The sequence below is a fragment of the Rhipicephalus microplus genome, unplaced genomic scaffold (genome assembly GCF_043290135.1).
Source record: "Rhipicephalus microplus isolate Deutch F79 unplaced genomic scaffold, USDA_Rmic scaffold_156, whole genome shotgun sequence".
Lineage (NCBI taxonomy): Eukaryota > Metazoa > Arthropoda > Arachnida > Ixodida > Ixodidae > Rhipicephalus > Rhipicephalus microplus.
Window position 1 is genome coordinate 65,106 of NW_027464727.1, and position 4,895 is coordinate 70,000.

The 4,895-nt window shown below is 57.9% G+C and overlaps 3 non-coding genes across 3 annotated transcripts in view; all 3 read left to right on the forward strand.

The window, feature by feature from the left end:
• On the forward strand, positions 1 to 1,815 carry LOC142791276 (small subunit ribosomal RNA). Its single transcript, XR_012890126.1, has one exon. It is a non-coding gene; the product is annotated as a small subunit ribosomal RNA (ribosomal RNA).
• Positions 1,816 to 3,534: 1,719 nt separating this feature from the next.
• LOC142791284 (5.8S ribosomal RNA) lies at positions 3,535 to 3,687 on the forward strand. Its single transcript, XR_012890133.1, has one exon. It is a non-coding gene; the product is annotated as a 5.8S ribosomal RNA (ribosomal RNA).
• A 1,154-nt stretch (positions 3,688 to 4,841) lies between these two features.
• The window catches only part of LOC142791229 (large subunit ribosomal RNA), a 3,958-nt gene continuing 3,904 nt past the window's right edge, over positions 4,842 to 4,895 (forward strand). The window contains exon 1 of the ribosomal RNA XR_012890089.1: positions 4,842 to 4,895. This exon is cut by the window's right edge and continues 3,904 nt beyond it. This is a non-coding gene — a ribosomal RNA (large subunit ribosomal RNA).

Below are 4,895 nucleotides of genomic sequence, written 5' to 3' on the forward strand. Positions count from 1 at the left end.
TACCTGGTTGATCCTGCCAGTAATCATATGCTTGTCTCAAAGATTAAGCCATGCATGTCTAAGTACATGCCGAAATAAGGCGAAACCGCGAATGGCTCATTAAATCAGTTATGGTTCCTTAGATCGTTTCTTCCTACTTGGATAACTGTGGCAATTCTAGAGCTAATACATGCAGTGAGCCTGGAGCCCTTTGGGTAACGGGTGCTTTTATTAGACCAAGATCGATCGGGTTTCGGCCCGTATTGTGTGGTGACTCTGGATAACTTTGTGCTGATCGCATGGCCACGAGCCGGCGACGTTTCTTTCAAGTGTCTGCCTTATCAACTTTCGATGGTAGGTTACTTGCTTACCATGGTTGTTACGGGTAACGGAGAATCAGGGTTCGATTCCGGAGAGGGAGCCTGAGAAACGGCTACCACATCCAAGGAAGGCAGCAGGCGCGCAAATTACCCACTCCCGGCACGGGGAGGTAGTGACGAAAAATAACAATACGGGACTCTTTTGAGGCCCCGTAATTGAAATGAGTACACTCTAAATCCTTTAACGAGGATCAATTGGAGGGCAAGTCTGGTGCCAGCAGCCGCGGTAATTCCAGCTCCAATAGCGTATACTAAAGCTGCTGCGGTTAAAAAGCTCGTAGTTGGATCTCAGTTCCAGACGAGTAGTGCATCTACCCGATGCGACGGCTCGGACTGAACATCATGCCGGTTCTTTCTTGGTGCACTTCATTGTGTGCCTCGAGATGGCCGGTGCTTTTACTTTGAAAAAATTAGAGTGCTCAACGCAGGCGAGTCGCCTGAATAAACTTGCATGGAATAATAGAACAAGACCTCGTTTCTGTTCTGTTGGTTTTTGGAATACGAGGTAATGATTAAGAGGGACGGACGGGGGCATTCGTATTGCGGCGCTAGAGGTGAAATTCTTGGACCGTCGCAAGACGAACTACTGCGAAAGCATTTGCCAAGAATGTTTTCATTGATCAAGAACGAAAGTCAGAGGTTCGAAGGCGATCAGATACCGCCCTAGTTCTGACCATAAACGATGCCAACCAGCGATCCGCCTGAGTTACTCAAATGACTCGGCGGGCAGCTTCCGGGAAACCAAAGTATTTGGGTTCCGGGGGAAGTATGGTTGCAAAGCTGAAACTTAAAGGAATTGACGGAAGGGCACCACCAGGAGTGGAGCCTGCGGCTTAATTTGACTCAACACGGGAAAACTTACCCGGCCCGGACACTGGGAGGATTGACAGATTGAGAGCTCTTTCTTGATTCGGTGGATGGTGGTGCATGGCCGTTCTTAGTTGGTGGAGCGATTTGTCTGGTTAATTCCGATAACGAACGAGACTCTAGCCTATTAAATAGGTGCGGGGTTCCCAGCACCTTACAACCTTCTTAGAGGGACAAGCGGCTCCTAGCCGCACGAAACAGAGCAATAACAGGTCTGTGATGCCCTTAGATGTCCGGGGCCGCACGCGCGCTACACTGAAGGAAGCAGCGTGTCTTTATCCCTGTCTGAAAAGACTGGGTAACCCGTGGAACTTCTTTCGTGATTGGGATAGGGGCTTGCAATTGTTCCCCTTGAACGAGGAATTCCCAGTAAGCGCGAGTCATAAGCTCGCGTTGATTACGTCCCTGCCCTTTGTACACACCGCCCGTCGCTACTACCGATTGAATGATTTAGTGAGGTCTTCGGACCGATGTCCGGCGCGGCCTTTCGGTTGCGCCGGTCTGTTGGAAAGATGACCAAACTTGATCATTTAGAGGAAGTAAAAGTCGTAACAAGGTTTCCGTAGGTGAACCTGCGGAAGGATCATTAACGGATTGTGAAGGGTGAGCGCCTCAGCTGCGTCTGCGCCCGACACTTTCTGCCGCTGACCCCGTTTGGACGCGGGGTCGGCTTTTCCCCACGGGGCTGCCTGAATGTGGAGCGGCACCCCGTGACAAATTGTTGCGCCCAGCGGACGCCAACACCGCGACCTTGGACGGTCGGCCAGGTGGCGGACGCGGGTACAAACGGCGCAACGCACTCATAGGTCGGCTTTCGACCCGCCACTGCACCGTGGCTCGAAGCGCTCGAAATGCGCGACCCGACCGCTGCGGGACCGCCTAGTACTGTAAACAGGAGCGGCGGAGCGCGAACGGCGAGTCGTGGTTACGTCGGTAGAAGGCGAGGCTGCGCGTTCCCGAAACGCCAGCCGAGTGCCCTCCCGACCGTTCGAGCGTGCAAGAACGAGACCCGACAATCGCGCGGCGACTGCCAAGTACGAGAGGAACGGCACAAGCGTCGGCGGTCGGTCAAGGAACTGGCGATGTGACGGGTCCGCTGTGCACCAGTGCATACCGTCCCGCCGTCCGCGGCAAGCGCCTCCGCGTCCTCGGGTGACGGAGGCTGCCGGTCGGTTCTTGCAGGCGAGGGATCTCGCTGGCACCGGTTCGCGTTGACGCGCGGCCGGTCATGGCACGGCGATGCGACGGCCGAGGTGCGCAGTACTCGATGGAGGAACCGCACGCTCCGATGACCGTCCCGCCCTCCGCGGCGTATGCGTACCGACCGTAATGGTTGCAGCAGCGCCGGCCGGCTTTTGAATTCGCCACACGAAACACGGTGCGAGATCGCGGTTAGGGGAGCGTCGACGTTGCCAGGCGTTTTGCTTGCTGCCGAGGGAAAGGCGGCACGGCCACGTCGCGCTCGTCGCGATTAGCGGGTCTGCGCGCTTTGGGAAGGTGCCGCAACGACTTGCCGAAAGAGGAAGCACGGAAGAACGAGGGACTTGGACGTCCCGACAATTGAACGCACTTGCGGCCAGGCCCTTGCTGGCTTCGTTCTTCCGCCTCGAGTAGGCTCGTACGCGGCTCCGGCGCCGAAAGTGGTCCTTGGCACCGACTTCGGTGGACGTGGGAAGTGCCGCGCAAGTACGGCGCGCCTGGCTCCACCTGTTGGCTAAAGTAGGCAGCCGGATCGGCATTTTGGTGTGCGGTGGCAAACCGTGGATGCGAAAAAAGCTTGTGCGATTTCGTGGAACAAAAAGCGGGGGTCCCCCTTTTTATGCGGAGGAGACCGACCCGCCCGCCGTGGTGAACCGCGACGCCACGGTAAAAACGGGAGAGGCTTGTCGATGGGACCGTGCATCCCGCGCTCCACGGAGGCCGGGAGGCGGCCGCCCGAGGAAATGTGTAGCCGTCGAGGCCCGCATCTGCGTGCACTCTTATCCAAATGGGTGTACCGCAGGCATTTTCTGGTTAGGCGGGCCAATGAGAGCGAGCACACAACGATACCTACGGGTCCGGCTTGGAGAACCGGCTTCGACGCCTCCCGAGTATTTATAGAGGGGTGGACCACGAAAGCACTCGCAAGTAGCGGAAGCGAAACGCCGTCCGAAACACACCGTTTGCTCGATTTGCGGCAGCCGAAAAAGGCGCGGCAGAGTTTTGGAGTCCAAGCGTGCGCTGAAAAGCGCCCTTCTTGGCCACTGTTTGGCCGAGTGCCAGAAACGTTTGGTTTTGACTGTACGGAATTGAACAAACACTTTTTCACGACTCTAAGCGGTGGATCACTCGGTTCTCGGGTCGATGAAGAACGCAGCCAGCTGCGAGACTTGGTGTGAATTGCAGGACACACTGAGCACTGATTCTTTGAACGCACATTGCGGCCTTGGGTCTTCCCTTGGCTTCGTCTGTCTGAGGGTCGGATCACATATCAAGAGAGCCTTCGGCGCACAAGGGAACGTGAGCCGTCGACTCGTTTTGACCGCGTCGGCAACACGGACAGCACGCTGAACACCTCACAGCGAGCGCCAACAGCGGCCACTCAAGGGCGAGACGGTGGCGACCGTCGTGCCAGAGCCCAACCGAAACGGGGGCGACCGACTGCATTGAGGATGTGGCACCTCGTTGAGACCGCCGCAGGACTTCGAGTCGGAAGGAAGCCTGCAGGGAAAGTGCGGTCGAGGTTGCGTACTCCTCTCTGCGACCGGGCGCGCAAGAGCTGCGAGAGCCACGGACGCGCAACTTTAACGCACGGTAAACACGAGGAGCGAAAGCCGGCCAGCAAAGCTTCTCCAGCCGTGCGCAAAGTGCGCGAGATCGCAGCCTTGCGTTGCGCTTGTTGCCCTCGAAGTAAGCAGGGTGTCCCGTAGACCGGGCGCTCGAACACGCTGCGGGGCCGTGCCTCCTCCAGGCTTTGCCGCGCGAACAGGGAACGTTCGCGCGCAAAGCGCAGGGAGGTGAGGAGGCTGCGCCCGACGTTTGCGGTTCGCTGCGTACGCGGTTGATGCGGAGAGCACGGCGCGACGACTTGCCGCGAAGCGGAAAAAGTCTCCCGCACGAGTTGGCGAAACGTTGGCGAAGCTTAAGGCGTTCTCGTCGTAGTCCGCCGTCGGTCTAAGTGCTTCGCAGTTCCCGTCCCGTTCAAAAAACTGGGCCACTCCAGTTGGGGCGGGGGCGACGCTACACGAGACGATGCCTCTCGCCAGGCTGCGTGGCTGCCCTTGCGGCGGCGGCGACTGGCCTCGGCGGTGTTTGGGCTTTCGACACGGTCGTTTATCACGCAACTGCTCGGACGACGCACGCGCGCAGCGGAATGCCGCTTGCCAGCCTTGTGAAGATGTGACCCTGTACAGGGTTGCGGGCGCACTTGGTAGGGCGTCGTACTCGGTTCGCGATGGGTTTACGAACGTGTCCCGTCACTTCCACGTCACACCGGTTGTGCGCCGCACGCGTGCAGCGGGGAAGCCGATTGCCAGCCTTGTGAAGAAGTGGCCCTGTACAGGGTTGCGGGCGCACTTGGTAGGGCGAGCGCACGCGGTCGTGCAGGAAGTTGATGGAAGCGAATGTATCCGCTGTCGACCTCAGATCAGGCGAGACAACCCGCTGAATTTAAGCATATCACTAAGCGGA